At 49.6% G+C, this 17,558-nt stretch overlaps 1 non-coding gene across 1 annotated transcript; it reads right to left on the reverse strand.

Moving 5' to 3' along the window:
• Positions 1-8,781: 8,781 nt before the first annotated feature.
• Positions 8,782-8,951, reverse strand: LOC115871836. Its single transcript, XR_004047503.1, has one exon. It is a non-coding gene; the product is annotated as a small nucleolar RNA SNORA81 (small nucleolar RNA).
• Positions 8,952-17,558: the final 8,607 nt, after the last annotated feature.

Raw genomic sequence — 17,558 nt, forward strand, 5'->3', positions numbered from 1 at the left:
TACAGCTTCTCTTTGGTGAATTGTGTGATATTAGCTGATCTTGATGGGATTTTGTGGGCTTTATATGGCCAATAGGGTGGACATTCCCCACCCATGGCCTAGACACTCAACAAATGCAGATAAGAGAAAGAGTGATCAGGTTAAGTAAGAAGCAAGAACAGTTGCTAAAAGCTACTGTCAGTTCTCTGGGGAGCCAGCAGCGATGTGTGGGGCTTGCTCAGGGGAGCAGATGGGGTACATTTCTTCTCAATTGCACTTACATGATTCCACTTTGCTAGCTTGAAATTGGCCCCGCCGGGAGTATTTATCCCAAAGCAGACAAAGAAAGGAAATCAGCTGTCTCTGCATAGATTCCCACGCAGACCCACCCCGTGGATGTCAAAGTAGAACTTGGCCTTGGAAGTAGCTAGCCAGGTCTTTCTTCTGCAGCCTCTGCGTGGGCTCGAGACACCAGCCTCTCTCAGTGAGCAGCCAAATGCAAGAATCAGCAACTCCGACAAATCAGACCTTCCCTCCCGTTTCAGCAACACGCCACTGAAGTTCGGGGGCAGACCAGTCAAGTGCCTTAACTAAGGTTTAACTAAGGTCAAATTGCTGGCTAAGAGGTCAAGTCCAGGTCCACTAGCTCCAAGATCATTGGGGAAACTGATGCACCAAGGAAGGCAGTTCAGGTGCTGTAGCATTGTTACATAAGCGACCATGCCTGCCCAGCAAGGATACAGACTAGAGGTGGGAGACTGGCTCACACTCGCATGCCTTTATGCTTAGTACCCCAGGATCTTGAATCTTGGAGTCCTGGGGCAGAGCACACCAGCAGTCCAAGCACTATGCATTAGTTACGTAATCTTGTAAATTTGAGACTTAAGAGTGAATGGGTGGAGTTTAGCCTGTCAATCAGGTCGCAGCTTGATTACCTCATTTGGAGGCACTAAGGAGATAAATAGCTAGTCGCTGGAGGTGGGACACATGCACACTCCCTGCGAGACATTCCTGTTGAGAAGACACATGAAGCTATGCTAGAGCCCTGGAGCTGAAGGAGCCACGTGGGAGACTCCTGCCATTGCTGAGATGCTTCCACGGCCACTGGATCCATAGGACTTTCTACCCATTGGCCTGTGATCTTCCTGCATTCTGCATCATTGCATGTGTTTCATGAGTCTGAAGAGGACGTTATAGATTGGTATTGGACCTATGGGCTAATATCGGACTTATGGACTTGATCTGGACTGGGCTGGGTAGTTTTCTCAATACTCAGTTGCTCTTGTATCTAAAGCTCTTTCTTATACACATATGAGTGTCTCTATGAATTTGTTTTTCTAGTCTACTGAGACTAACACACACATGAAGACTGGCAATGAAGGTTCTGGAACATCACGAGGACTCCTGGAATACAGCTCCCAGGGATTCGTTGAAACGCCATTGTTGCTGCAGTACTCGAGGAAGAACGGTGCAGGCAGTAACCCAGGAGGAGGATCCACGTAAGACATGATCCTTGGTAAAGGACATCTTTCTGAATGATCAGTGTGCTGTCATTTCAGAGGACAAAACACCCTCGCCCACAAACCAAAGGCAGATTGAGAGGGAAAATCCTCAAGGGTGAAAGGCATGGCAATTGAATATTCCAAGAGCCAGAATTGCTCCAGGCAGATCGCTGCCTTCTCCCCCTTGCTGTGGGCTCACTTGCACCGTCATGGCACCACCCACCGTCCAACAGACACTTTGTTACCCTACTCATCTCTTTCCTCCCAGGAGAATGATATTCAATTTGATACCCAAGTGCCTTGACAGGATATCATCCACCGTTTGGGCATGTCTTTTCTCCAAGTCTTCAGGATCAATGACATGTTAATATTGTGCTTTAGACCACTGGACCAACTGGGAAGAATTCATGAACATTACACTGTTCCCAGAACACTTCATTGTGCTCATGTGGAACCTGCACATAGACCAAGGGGTTAGTTATTTGAAAAGAACAAGGGGCTGCTGACTAGTTTAAAATACAAAGAGTTGTATCCTTTCACCAAATTTATTCACTCTGTGTCCTGAGCAAGTGATCAGAGAAGCTGGACTATATGAAGAACAAGGCTTCGGGATTGGAGGAAGGCTTGTTGTCAACCTTCGATATGCAGATAGCACAAGCTTGCTTGCTGAGAGGAAAGGGGACTTGACACACTTACTGATGACAATTAAAAAACAACCACATCCTTCAGTATGAATTACGCTTCAATATAAGAAAACAAAACTCCACAAAACATACCAATAAACAACTTCATGATAAACATAGAAGGGAGAGAAGTTGTCAAAGATTTCATTTTACCTGGAACTATAATCAATGCTTACCGCAGCAGCAGTGAAGCAATCAAATGATATCTTGTATTGAGCATGTGTGCTGCAAAAGACCTGCTGAAAGTGTTAAACAGCAAAGGGGTCATTTTGAAGACTCTAAGGTATGCCTGACTTGAGGGAGATTGTTTTTCATTCCCTCATGTGTATGTAAAAGTTGAACAATGAATAAGGAAGAACAGACAACAATTGATACATTTTTATGGACTGACAGAACAAACAAATCTATGTAGGAGGAAGAAGGGAGGATACTAAGACTTTACCTCACATACTGTGGACACGTCAGGAATGACCAGTGTGTCAGTCTGGGTAGACCAGAGAAACAAATTCATAGAGACACTCATATGTGTATAAGAAAGAGCTTTACATACAAGAGCAATTGATATGGAGAAAACATCCCAGCCCAGTCTATAAATTCCTCATCAGACTCACACAACACATGCAATGGCACTGAATACAGGAAGATCACAGGCCAGTGGGTGAGACGTTTTATGGATCCAACGGCGCTGTCAACATCTCAGCACTGGCAGGGGTCTCCACGTGGCTCCTCCAGCTCAGGGCACTAGCGTAGCTCCATGTGTCTTGTCAGCAAGCATGCCTAGCAGGGGGTGAGTCTGCATCCGGCCTCCAGGGAGCTTTTTCATCTCCTTAGTGCCTCCAAATGAGGTCATCAAGCTGCGACCTGATTGACAGGCTAAACTCCACCCCTTCACTCTTAATCCTCTCAAATTGACAACAGATGATGTACCTACCACAGCCAGTCCCTGGAGGACATCATGCTAGGTAAAGGCGAGGGTCAATGAGATGCATCGACACCGTGGCTGCAACCATGGATTCAAATGTAGCCATGGCTGAGAGGGTGGTGCAGACCTGGAGCGTGTTTTGTTCTGTTGTCCACAGGGCCACTATGAGTCTGAACGTATTTAACGAAATACTGCTTCGGGTCCCTTGTCTGGGTCAAGACTTTAGTTGTTGGCTTCTTAGAATAGTAGTATAAGAAATACCTCAGTATAAAATAGTATGGCTAAGCCTCAAAGGCTCACTAACTTTAAAAATGTTCTATAATCTACAGAGACAGTACCGGATGAATAATTACTTAAGGGAATGGCAGAGGAGGTTGAGGGGGAACAGAGATCCCAAAACAATGAGCACAAGAAAGATGAAAATGTTCTAAAATCGGTGTGGTGATGATGGCACTGCTCTTTGTCATGCGATTGAACTATTGAACTGTATGACAGGTGAACTACATGTGAAGGAAATTATGAAAATATTCAATATAAAGCCCCTCAATGCCTTTTGGAATTCCTCTGAGTGGAATTTGAGCCAAAGGAACGCTTTGGGTTATGAGTTAGGCTGCCAAGTGCAAGGTTAGCTGTTCAAAACCACCAGCCGCTGCGAGGGAGAAAATGAGGCTGCCTGCTTCTTTAAAGATTTACAGTCTCATAAACCCAGAGGAGCAACTCTACTCTGCCCTCCGCGGTCCCTTTGACTTGGAATCGATTTGATGGCAGTGAATGGGCGTGCTCCATCAGGAAAGGACACTCAGGAGATGAGTACGTCATGTTTGCTGCAGTGCAAGGTTGGCAGAGATGAGAGGAACTCTGTTGTAGATTGCATTGTGGCATCTCAGTCTCCACCCCCTGAAATACACACTGTAAATTCTAACCTCTATGCCTATGATTAGAATCCCATTTGGAAATGGGTTGTCCTTGCCGCGCCAATGAGGAAGGATTAGTGTAGGGTGTGTCTTAAATCAATCTGTTTTGAGATGAAAAATGAGACTAATCAGACAAATGAGCAAGAGGAGATGCACAGAGAGATTCCATGCCACAGGAAGCTCAGCAAGGAGTCCAGGGATCCGAAAGAGCCCTCCTCCCAAGGCAAGAGAGAGAGAGAGAGAGAGAGAGAGAGAGAGAGAGAGAGAGAGACTTCTCCTTGGAACTGGCACCGTGAATCCCGCCTTCTAGCCTCTTCAATTGTGAGAAAGTGAATTTCGGTTTGTCGAAGTCACCCACTTGTGGTAGCTCTGTTTCAGCCGTACAGGTAACAAGAGACTCTCTACAAGGCGGTTTGACTCGACAGCCTCAGAGATGGTTCGAACACAGCGAAGGTCAGAGAGATGGGAAAGGAATGGCCACCATTTCTTCTGTTATCCTAAGGTCACCACGAGCAGAGCTGACTGGACAGCCACTTGCAATAACAGCATGCTCCATGAGGTAGGCTGGGGTCCCTTCGTCATGATTATTAAAGGGAAAGAGAGAATCGCAGTTCAGCTGCCCCTTCAATACCAGCACAGTCAAACCTAATTAAGTACCACATTTCCAACTCAGACGGCTGCACCTGTCCCGGGCACATAGCCCCAACATCACGGTTAGTAACTGTTTTCTGAGCATCTTCAGGGGCTGTAAATATCTTCCTTCCCTCGCTCCCACCCCATTCCAGGTCTCCGGTTACTTTATTCTGTTTAGATAGCTGTGACAGGGCTGAGGGACAATTGCCTTTTTCAAATGCGTGTTAATCATTCAAACATTCAAGATGATCCCTAAAGAAGTGTCCTCTGTTTGAACATGTTCTTCTTAGTAAGAGAGACCCAGGTGGTGTTCCAGGCAGCGCCTGGGACCCTCCATGGCACCCTGGATACACCGAGTGTGCGGAGTCTGCGTCTTTTCTGCAGGTGGGAGCTGTAGGAGAAATGCTGAGAGACCTCTATCATGCCACAGGTGCCACCTGTGCATTGGCAGAATCGATGGACACCCTAGGCGGGCCTCAGGTTCCTGTGGGCCCCTACTTCATGTTAAGCTGGCACAGAGGAGATGCCCTCCATGTTAGGTTGGCACAAGGGAGAAGATAGCTGCCCTCCTCGCCTCCCTGGCCAGCAGAGCAGAAGAGCGAGTTCGGGATGAGATGGGTTCTTAGAATGGCCTGGGGCGAGTGGCTCTTTGTGCTGCGGAGCAAGCTGCATGGTGAGTTCCCTCCATCTGCTGGTTCCTGCTGTACCAGGTATGGTTTCCTCCAACTGCCAAGCTCCTGGAATTAACGAGGGCGCTGGGAGGTGCCAAACCACAGGAGCAGCAGCAGGGCTGGAGGAGAGGGGTTGGTGTGGCTCCCGGGCTGGCTTTTGACCCTCGTTGGCAGTGAGGAGGAGGACAGGGGGGGCATTGTGGCATGGATGAAGCTTCTTGGCAGGAAGGATTGGACTTCCTGAATGAGGGACATGCTCGGCCAAAATTCAGCTTAACTCGAATTGCATCTCCATTTCCTGTTCCTATAAGCTCCTGCTCCGTGCCAGGCAGCTTTTCCAGAGTAGCATGTGCCTTGTCTTTATATGCCAGCAAATAGATTTCTCTAGACACCTTTCCCCTTACGACAACCTCTGCGATGACTGTAGCTTATCCTTCTTCCCTCTCCTCTTTTCTTCTTCCCTTCTCTGCCTGCCGCTCTCTCCATCAGGCCTGCAAGAGCAGCCACAAAATCGATCTACCTTATGACCCAGCTACTGTAGTTAAAAATAAGGATTATACTGACTGGCAATCCTTCCGTTTTAGGAATTTATAATTTATATAGACATATCCAGCTATGACAGAGCCCTGGTGGCACAGGGATTAAGTGCTCGGCTGCTGATAGGTCAGCAGTTTGTACTCAGGAGTCCACTATGGGAGAAAACTGTGGCAGCAGGCTTCCGTACAATTACAGCTTTGGGAATCCTAGGGGGTAGCTCTACTCTGTCCCATTAGGTCACAATGAGCCCAACTTAACTTGAAGGTAATGTATGTGCTTACATAACACACATGTGTAATTGAAGTTATTGCAAGTTCTATTGCTTTTGTAGACATAGATAACTCCACTAGCATTAAGTTCATGAACATAGAAAACCTTGCTATTCATGAGCTACTTTGCCGACACCACACCAGAGAGTGCATATTCCAATGCCGCTGCTTGTAAGAAGCAGATAACTGCTTAGCAGATGGTGTAAATGAACATTTGGAATCAGTCCAGTCTTTGTACTACCACCAAGCGGCAGTTAACTTGGAATGATGAATCAGTTTTTTCACGAAACAACCACATTTGTTGTATGCTTGGTAAATAACTTCATAACCCTAATAAACATTTAAATAGGTAATGCTGGTTCATCTTCTTCCTTTGGAACTAGATTTCTGGCAAAAAAGGACAAATCTTTAAAGGATAAGGACCAAACCACATTAAAAGAAAATATATGATAATTTATTAAATTTTCATTTATGAAATAGTCAATATATCAAGATGACGTTTTTTTCCAGGATGCAGCCCTAAGAAGTGATTTTTGCTGGTGCTTACCAAATATCCATACTCAATACAATAAAATACTTTATTGACTGAAAATGCAATATCAAAGTGAATTCTTTCTTTAAAGATATCATTTTAAAGTTCTATTTAAGCTGATGACTGATACAATAAAGGTAGTTAAAGTAGTTTACCTGGCTGGTTACATGTGGCACTTAGGTCTTGTAGTCCATAAGTATATTATTAAGTGACAAAGCACATCCAATACAACTATTTCTAAAAAACTACAAAATAAATTTCTAAGATAAATACATATAGCCAACCCCAACAATCTAATTCCCCAAGGAGGGAAAAATAAGTGATTTCCTCATAGGAGACCATGACTAAAGTTGTATGTTCCTATCAAAATCTGTATTTCCAATTTTTTTTCTGATCGCTGATTTTCTTTCTTTCTAAAATTATTTTATTAGGGGCTCATACAACTCTTATCACAATCCATATACACATCAATTGTATAAAGCACATTTGTACATTTGTTACCCTTATAGTTCTTGAAACATTTGCTCTCCAAGTAAGCCACTGGCATCAGCTCATTTCCCCCCTCCCTCTCCATTCCCTCCTCCCTCTCTGCTTACCCCTCCCCCTCATGAACCTGGAGGAGAAAACAATGGGACAGACAGTTTGGGGGGGGGACAGGGGAGAAGGGGAGGTGAGGGAAAAAGAAGTGGTGTTAACAAACCCAGGGACAAGGGAACAACAAGTGATCCAAATTGGTGGTGAGGAGGGTGTAGGAGGCCTGGTAGGGTGTGATCAAGGGTAATGTAACCGAGAGGAATTACTGAAACTCAATGAAGGCCAAGCATGATCTCGATCTTTGATGAGCATCAAATGTGAGCTCCCCCAAACCCCAGTGTGTGTTATGACCACCAACTCAGCAGCAGGGAGCACTGCATCCAGAACGATCTCCTCCCAGGAACTCAGTGAGGTCAGCCCCCACCACCCGCATTTCTTCTGTGTCCTGTTGCAGATGTCTCCAGGTCACAGAGACTCGCTTGTCTGTCAGAGAGGGAGGAGGGAATGGAGAGGGAGGGGGGAGAGGAGCTGATGCCAGTGGCTTACTTGGAGAGCAAGTCATTTATTTTCCAATTCTTCTTTTTTAAAAGCTTCTTAATGTGAATTCGGTGAAGGTCTACAGAGTGGATCAGTTTTCCGGTCAACAAGCAGACACATTTGGCTTCTTCTCATTCACCGTCATCCCTGCAGCCGCTGCATGTGATCCTAGGGCACAGAGAGGAACGATCCGCTCAGAATCCAGAGAGTCCACAGAACCATGTGGTCTTTCTGAGCCCGCATTACTTGAGTTGCTAAAAGTCTGCGGAAAAACCTGCCCTCTAGAGCCCTTTGTTGGTTGATAAAAATTGTAGTTAAATAAAGGCTTGACCAATAAAGCAATCAAAGTACGATCTGTCCCTACTGTGAATCAGTCATGACAGCATCTCGTGTCCTCTAGTCTATGCCACTGTTCACCAAACAGCAACAAGCCTTAAGTGACAGGAGTCATTCATCAAGTAGTGCTTAAAGCGGCAGATCTGTATGATGCCAGTCCTCCCTTCCTGCTATGCCACAGGGCAGACAGGGTTGGAATGGCAACAGCTTTATTTTAAGCAGGTGGCAAAGGGTAGCACTTCACAGCTACACTGTAAGTGGATCCTGCATCACCTTAATATAAGGAAGCAATTAAACATTAGCAGCACCTTAATGAGCAATACCAGGGAAGAGCACCTTTTATGAGATCAGAAGCTGTGAAATCCCTCACAAGCATTTGTTCTCAGAAGCCATTATCTCCTTCACTGTGTGTCCTGAAGAGTCCCCGGATGGTGGAAATGGTTAACTGAGAGCGGCCCAAAAGGCTGGGGTGTGAGGCACCGAACTGCAAACCCTACGGAGGACAGCTCTGGTCTCACACGAACTGCAGTGGATTTTGTTCTGAGAAAGGTCAGCACGATGGGTCAGCCTCTCGTAGGTCACAGAGAGCAAACAACTTCTTTTCCTGCACTACGTCAGAGGAGAAGGTTAACCCAGAACTAAAAAGTCATGTGATTTCTAGCTCTCATCCCTACCACTGAAAGAGACCAGTTAGACATTCATTCATTCTACCCATTCTGTCTACCTAACAGATATTGTTGTACCGAGTCTTAGAACAAAGGGCTCTGGGTTTCAGGATCATCTCAATCGCTCCCCCACTGGTACAGATGTTCTTCCTCTTGCGTTTACGCCACGAGCTGTCTTACAAATACTAAGGCCAACTACTAGCTTCTGCAGTGTTATCACAGTTTATTCAAGAATGTGGACAAACAAAACCTGCTTACAATGTTACAGTACTGATTCAGAAATCATGACCCTCTTTCAAAGTTTGTGTAGGCCACTGATCCCTTTAATGGTCAGTGTTTCCTTCTGCACTGGATTTTGAAATGGAGCTCTCACGAGCCTTCGGATGACTTCCAGCATCATGGAACAGTACAACCTTGAAAAAGAGACAGCAGCTAATCATGCCGACACAATCAGGAAGATTTAACAGTGTTCCTAATAATTCTCAGAGAAATTATGTCTGAAACCAAGCGTCCCTGTCTTACTACAGAATTGAGCTAGACAGAGACTGCAGGAAGCAATGCTTTGAGCTGGGAGAAAAGACAATTGAGCACTGCACAGCTATACTGTAAGTATTGACTTTACCCGCCAGCTATTGAAAAATCATGTGTGGACCTGAACACTTGTATTTAATTTTTTAAAATCCTTTTATTGGGAGCTCATACAACTCTTATCACAATCCATCCATCCATCCATTGTGTCAAGCACATTTGTACATTTGTTGCCCATTCTCAAAACATTTGCTTTCTACTTGAACCCTTGGTATCAGCTCCTCCTTCTCCACCCCCCTCCCTCATGGGCCCTTGATAATTTATAAATTTTTATTTTGTCATGTCTTAAACACTGTCCGATGTCTCCCTTCACCCACTTTTCTGTTGTCCACCCCACAGGGAGGGGGTTACATGTAGATCCTTGTAATCAGTTCCCCCTTTCTACCCCACCTTCCTGCCACCCTCCCGGTATCGCCACTCTCACCACTGGTCCTGAAGGGATCATCTGTCCTGGATTCCCCATGTTTCCAGTTCCTATCTGTACTAGTGTACAGCCTCTGATCTAGCCAGATTTGTAAGGTAGAATTGGGATCATGGCAGTGGGGGAAGGAAGGATTTAGGAACCAGAGGAAAGTTGTATGTTTCATTGTTGCTACACTGCACCCTGACTGGCTCATCTCCTCCCCATGACCCTTTTGTAAGGGGATGTCCAGTTGCCTACAAATGGGCTTTGGGTCTCCACTCTGCACTCCCCCTCATTCTCAATGATAGGATTTTTTTCTTCTTTGATGCCTGATACCTGATCCTTTCGACACCTCATGATCGCACATGCTAGTGTGGTTCTACCAGGTGGGCTTTGTTGCTTCTGAGTTAGATGGCCGCTTGTTTACCTTCAAGTCTTTAAGACCCCAGACGCTATATCTTTTAAGCTCTGATGCCATTTCCTCCTCTGGATTTGGATTTTATTATTGACAATCCTTGGCTCACACAGGGTTGTGTGCTTCTTTCATGTAGATGTAAGCTGATGCCTCACTTAGATGGCTGCTTGTCTGAAGACTCTTTATGGGAGTAGAAAGCCCTGTCTTTCTCCAGCTGAGTGGCTGGTGGTTTGGAACTACTGACCTTGCTCATAACCACTACACTACCAAGGCTACTTAATTTATTTTAATATTGAAATTAATGTTTGTTTATTCTAGCACACACACACACACACACACACACACACACACACACACAAAGAAAAGCATGGCCATTTATTCATCAGTTTGTATATGGACCTAATTGCACCCTGAGGCTTTTGCTATAGTTTTATCTAATTGCATTTTATGGTGTTATCTCATCACCAAGTCAGTAAGTTTTTAGACAACTTGTTATTATTGCTGTCAGGTGCCTTTGAGTGACTTCAGACGTCTAGACCACAGAATTAAACACTGCCCCGTCCTGCCCCATCCTCGCAGTCCTTCCGTTTGAGGCCCTTGTGGCAGCCGCTGGGCCGATCATCTGGTCAGAGGTCTGCCTCTCTTTCCCTGCCCTCCACTTGGCAAGTTTATACTCCTGATGCCTCACAGTTTCTTGATTTGCTCTTCAGTTTTGAAAGAAATAATTGACCAGAGGGATGCATTTCAACAGCTGCTATGACCTTCATCCAGTTGGTTCTGGTTCACAGGGACTGTAGGAACAACAGAACAAAGGGCTGCCTGGTCTTGCCACGTGGTCACGATTGTTGTGTTTGAGCCCATGGGTGTAGCCATGGTCTCAGTGAATCTCATGGACGTCCTCCCTTCCGCTTTCCCGTGGCCCCTCTGCCTGACCAGGTAGGGTGTCCTTTCCAAGGGCTCGGTCTCTCCTGACCCCGTGTCCAGCAGTGTACGTGAGGTGAAATCTTGCCATCCTTGCCTCTAAGGAGCACGCTGGCCGTATTTCTTCCAAGATGGATTTGTTTATCCGCTTGGTGGTCCAAGGTGCTTTCCATGTTCTTTGATTTCCATAGGAAAGATCGTCAAGTAGGTAAAATACCTTACGTGTGAACATGTATTTCACGTGTCTTGCTGTAAGCTCTGCCACCAGCTGGCCTTTCAAACACCAACAAATTCTCTCCCGATGGACAGGCTTCTGTGGAGCTTCCAGATTAAGAAGGAAGAAAGTCCTAGAGATTCATCTCTGAGAGATGAACCCCTGAAGACCCCACAGATCACAGCAGACTAGACTCCGGGATCAAGCTGGAGAACCACGGCAGAATCTGGTCTGGGACAGTGCTGAGAGACAAGCTCTTTGCAGTGGAAGTCACTCAACCCACAGAGTAGCCAGCCACCAGACTGACTTAAAGAGACCCGTGCTCTGGAAGAAGGTGTGGGACCAGCCAAGGTTCCATTCTGCAGCCCAGGACGTCACCGTGAGCCAGTGGCAGGCCAGGAACTCACGCTAACAACATCTCAAAGATACCCCAGCACCAGTAGGACCCTGGGAGAGAAGTTCCTCTGGGTGGGCTCCTGGGGAGCTGGGGATGTAGCACTGTTGCACTCAGTGGGGTGTCTGGTGACCAAGCCCCAGGTGAGATCCTTGGCCACCTTTTTAGCTGAGATCTTTAGCCAGAAATGGCAGAACTGCCCAGACCACTGTCCCACAAAGACTCACTAGTTTTTGGCAGCTGCTTCTGGCTTGTCCCAAATCTGAACTTTGGGACACTCCAATATCTTGTATCTGGAAGGGCCCGGGGGACATCTGCTCCACCCTCCTGTGTTCTGGAAAGAGCTGCAGGTCCTGAGGAGAAGAGACAGCTAATCTGCAGTGGTTGAGGTATTAGAAGCAGAGACCAGACTTGAACGTGGGTCCGGGGATCTTCCTACTGTTCTGAATGGGCCGACAGGCCGGTCAAGCAGTGTACAGTTCTCAGCACCCCCTGCTCTGAACTAAAGGGCCTGGAGCACTGCAGACAACCTCCCACTGCTGGCTGCTGGCTGCTGGCTGTGACTTAAGCTCTTTGGAAATCACCCGTGGGTCATTTGGGGGTGGGGGCTGGGGGTTGGGCGAGTTGCTCAGAATGCTGGGAAACGTGATAGCTGCAGAGAACATGTGCCTCTCCATCCCAGAGGCTGGGAGATGAAAGGCAGGCCTGGACCACTGCTTGGATGTGTGGCCCGGTCTGGGGGTGCACTCTGGGCTGAGGGAAGATGTTTGGAGCTCGGGGGCAGAGGTGCAGGTTCATAGAGAGCTGGGCAGGGCAGTGTGGCCAAGCCCAGAGCCTCACGGTCAAGTCCACAGAGGCTGGGCATGCGGGTCCACATGTGGATGGTAGTGGTGGGGACAGAAGCAGGAAGCACTTCTGGTTCCTGGTGAACAAAGGAGGCTGGGAGGTGGGCATGGCCAGCACCAGCTCATGCAACCGAGGTGGAGGGGGAACTATGGGCCCTGGGCTCTGTAGGCAGCTGGGGTGGGGAGGTGGGCTGGGGCTGGGCTTCATTTTGATTTCTGCTTTGTGGTCATGAGCATCTGTTTCTGTCTATGCTGCTGTGATGTGTGTTACACGAGCTTGTGGGACCCCCTGGTCTGGGGTCATGGGCCTGGACCGAGACAGGGACACACGGGGACACACACACAGGGACACAAGTACTCATACACACAGACACTCACACATAAGGACGCTCACACACAAGGGCACACACATAGGGTACAAGTACACATACAGGGGCATGCAAATGAGGGTACACACACACACACACACACACACACACACACACATAGAAAAACCCATCACACAGGGACATACACAGGGATATACAGACTCTCACACATATGGGAGTGCACAGGGGGACACTCACAGGAGCACACATACACTCACACAGGGACACACAGGAGACATGTACTCATACACATTCACACATACACACACATTCACACTCTTCCATGGACCCATCCCAGGCCCATTTCTTGCCCAGCAGGGTCCTGCAGGCCCTCAGTCTCATCCAGGCCCAGAGTCACTAGACAAGTGGCCACTAGAGGGCCCCATGTGTGGCCGGAGACTTCGGTCCTCTTTCACTAAGACAATGAGCAGAGCACTGTGTCCCCCCAGCCTCAGGCTGGTCTTGCTCCAGCCAGGGCCCTTGTGGCTGGCTCCGAGGCCTGGGCTGCACCCAGCCTCCCCAGGCCAGGGGAGAAGGCACCGGGGCCACCTCCTCTCAGTCCCCAGAAAGGAGATTTTCCTGGGCCGCTTCCAAGCTGACCTGGGGGGCACAGCTATCAGCAAGGCAGATGTGGTCCCTGCCTGGATGCTCTCACAGCAGCTGGGGGAACACTAAGCTTTAAAAGGTGTGCCTGAGAACCAACCCCCGGGGGCCAGGGACACACGGAGACACACAGACACAGGCTTTTGCTCCGGCTGCCTCACTTGGCAGCTCACATCTCCCTCATCTGTAAATGGGCACAGCCCCTCCTGTGCAGGGTTGTTAAGGGCAGACAGCGTGAACGGTACCAGGGCTGGCCCTGGCCTCTCCTGGTTCCAGCCGGCCCTGTTGCCTGGCCCTGGCTCTGCTGAGACATTTTTCTAGGCCCCAGGGGGCTCCCCCGTCGCTTTCTGGAAAGCCCCTAGAGCATGGTGGGCCGCAGGGTCTGCACATCTGCCCTTGTCCCCGCCTTTGCACAGAGCCAACCAGCTTGGGGTGGTGGTGGGGTGGTGTCTATTGTTCATTGTGCCCCTAATGCTGCCCCCTGGCAGCTGAGGGAGGAGGTTACACTCACTGGTTATGACTCAGCTCTGGGCTGAGCTGAGGCAACAGCTCTGGGCTTGGGATCAGGGGGACCTGGATTCGAATCCTGCTTCTGCCCCTGGGGGACAGCACCCAAGACCCCCAAACTCTGGGTGCCCCCCTCACCTTTAGAAAGCAGAAACAATGGCGTTTGTTGGCCTGTTTGACAAAGAGGAAAAGCAGTGTGTGGGGGCTGGGTAGACAGTTGCGCCCCGGGTGGGGTTCGCCTTTGTGTAGGGATTGTGGAAGCTTGGGAGAGGCCACATATGGGGCCCAGCCTCGTCTGGGAATAGCCAGCTGCTCCTTCCCAGCTGTCTGAGACTGAGATGAACACCTGGCACACAGGTGCCCACAGGTTCTGTGTTAGAAGCTTCTGGCTGGTGGCCTTGAAGAATGTCATGGCAGGGGGGCAGGGAAGATGCTGTGGCCTCACATCAGCCCCCGTGAGCCAGAGGCAGGAAGAAGTAGATGGTGCCCGGCTACCACTGCCTACTGCTCTGCAAGGGATCTCATGAGAAGGTGCTGGACAGAGTGGAGGAAAAGGTGGAGTGAAATTCAAAATCATAAAGAAGACCAGGCTTACTGATTGGCTAGAGATGGGTGAAACTCACCCGGCACCATGGCCATGGGTCCCCCTTCACACCCCAGATGGCTCAGCTTTCAGCCAAACAATGGACAGGTGTGTGAGGGACAGAACAGTGCTTGTGACGCACCCACACCTTAGAATCATCAACCTTTTGTCATACAAAGGGCAGCCTTTATCTCCAGGTCACAGTTCAAAGGGGGAGGGAGGAGGAACGAACTGAGCACCAGAGGGAGGAAGTGGGCTTAGTGATGTTCCCTCAAGGGGCTTGTCATCAGTGGGGTGAAACAAAAGGTGTGTGCTTTGTTGAATGGGAAACTGATGGTCTCTTTGAGAACACTCCACCTACTTCACAAGCTTAGAGAGAGAGAGGAAGAGAGAGAGAGAGAGAGAGAGAGAGAGAGAGAGAGAGAGAGAGAGAGAGAGAGAGAGAACACAAACAGAATGGGTGCCATGCTTGGGGAACAAAATAATACCAGAATGAATGCTACCCTCCCCAACCCTTTCCAGACGCACTTGGAAGAATTCCCTGTGTGTTAACTACCGGGCCCTTGGGGGGTGATGACCATTTCCTGCTGGGGACAGATGAGGAAATGGAGGCATAGGCACAGAGGCTACATGCCCAGGGCCGCTCTGCTGGCAGGTGGTGGAGCTAGAACAGAAGGGAGAGACTGGCCCGGAGAAGCTGGGTGGGTGAGACAAGGCAAGGAAGAAGGAGAGCTACCTGCAGCCAGAGGGTTGGGGGGCTTTGAGTGGGTTCTGTCCATGGTGGGAACCACTGACCCTAGCCTCCAGAGGCCAGTGGGTGGGATGGGGCTCCTGGGAGGTGGAGAACTTTGGTCCAACATAATCCAGGGAATGGGGTGGGGTTTCCTCATGTTTGTCTTCATACTTGAGTTCTACCTTGCTGCCGCCCAGGAAGCCCCCATGGGAAGCCCTGTGCTGGGACGAGACCAGAGGCTAGGCTGGAAAGTTGCGTGGGGGCCCGAGGTCTTAGGCCTCCCATAAGACCGGGTGGCTGTCTGCTGGGTGCCGACCCTGGGAGGGTGGCTGGCCTGAGCAACACAGGAGCATAATTTGACTTCCCATGGTGCCTTGGGGTCTGAGCCCTCCTCTCCCCACCGAGGAGCCTGGTCTCAGGCTGGAGGAAGCTGGGGGGCCCAGTGGTGGTGGCTTCAGACAGGAAGTAGTGCTGGTAGGCTCTCTGGAATGAAATAAAGCCCCTTTGTAGGAAGGTCCCCAGAGGGGTGGGCCCGATGGAGGTCTCCCTGCTTGAAGCACTGGTGTGGAAGGCCTGGGGGGTGGGCGGAAAGCAGCGAGCCTCCCTTGCAGGTGCTGGCCAGCTCTGGGCTGCACCCCACCCTCCATGGAAGGACCTTGGGAATGCTGAGAATGAGGGTGTGTCGAGAGGACACCCTGTTGGGGGTCCTGACCCTCTCTGCTGATGAACATGATGGACTCGCTGGAATGTCGGTGAAGACGGGGACAGGGTGGGGACGGATCAGCATGGGGAAGCCATGCAGCTTTCAGGCCTGAGCGTCAGGGCATGAAGACGCTACAGGATCCAAAGATAAGATAAACTAAGATTGGGAGGCACGGGGGTGGGGTGGGGCCCAGTGAGGTCACCATGTGGGGAGCAGGCTGGCCCTCCATGAGGGACAGAGTTGGGCTCAGAGAAGGGGAGGGGACAGGCTTTGGAGAGGACTCATCCAATCTTCACCTGGTGTCGGAGTGGAATGTGGGAAGCATGGAAGGACATCCACCCATCAGGGTCCCAGGACAAGGGTGGGCAGTAGAAGGGTCCTGAAGGCTAGGGAAGCTACAGTCTTCAAGCCTTTGTTCTCCATCCTGGCCTCCGTCTGAGAGTGGCACCTGGCTACTTGGCAAATACTTTGGAAAAGTGCCCTTTGCCCCAGAGGCTCTTGGGGGAGATTCTGGCTTCCTGGGCCTGGGGCCGGTATGGGAAAGGTTGCATGTGAGCCAGCTGAGATAGAGAGCTATCAAGCCCTTTGTCTGGGGAGAAGTGACCCTGGAAAATGTGACCTGAGAAGGAAGAGGGGTTGGGGAGCCCGTTCTGGTAGTGGCTGGGAACTCTCTCCCCACCTGCTCCCAGGGTTCCGGGGCACCCGAGGCCAAATGTCTGGTGGGGCATGTGGCACAGTTCACACTTTCCTTTCTAAACCTAATTCCTTGCTCCGGTCCACAGCCCAGCACCGCTAGGCCTCGGTGACAAGGGACTGTTTCATTTCTGTGCCTGCAGCTGGCGTCCCTGGGACAGGTACTGATCCAGCCAAACTTGCAGTTCGCCTCTTTGGGAAGCACTGTCACGAGTCGAGATGGCATAGGGACAGCTGCAGGGAGATGGCCTGTCCCCTTACCAAGCCTGGGTTAAGAGAGCAGGCGAGGCTTGGGAGAGGAGACAGGATTACCAACCCTGGGCAAGGGCCAGGATTTGGACAAACCTGCTTTTCAGGACAGTTTTTGGCCCACCAGGGCCACCTGCAGGTTGGTGGGATGAGCATTTGTCTTCTGGGAGAGGTGGACATGGTCAAAATGGGAAAAGGTTACAGAAATGCACACGCGTACAGTGTGAACTGACTTTAGAAAACCAAACAAAGTCAACACCCGTGTTTTCTAGGGACACGACGGTTAAGTGCTCTGCTGCTAACCAAGAGGTCGGCGGTTCAAACCCGCAGTGGCTCCGTGGGAGAAAAGACATGGCCACCTGCACATGGAGGGAGGGCAGACTAGGAAACCCGAGGGTGCAGCTCTCTTCTCACTAGACAGGGCCATGAGGAACCTGGGTGAACTCGATGGCACCGAACACATGTTTAGGGAAAGACCGGGGCGCGTGTCACAGGAAGCCTGCTGCGGTCCTGGCTGAGTGAGAAGCCTCTGGCGTTTTGGCATGACTTCACCTGGCATACAATTAAATCACTCAATCAGATGAAGAAGTTTTGTGCAGTCATGACCACAATCAATTTCACAACA

This window comes from Echinops telfairi, unplaced genomic scaffold, assembly GCF_000313985.2.
Source record: "Echinops telfairi isolate 266 unplaced genomic scaffold, ASM31398v2 ScPeMD7_7407;HRSCAF=8445, whole genome shotgun sequence".
NCBI classification, from domain to species: Eukaryota; Metazoa; Chordata; class Mammalia; order Afrosoricida; family Tenrecidae; genus Echinops; species Echinops telfairi.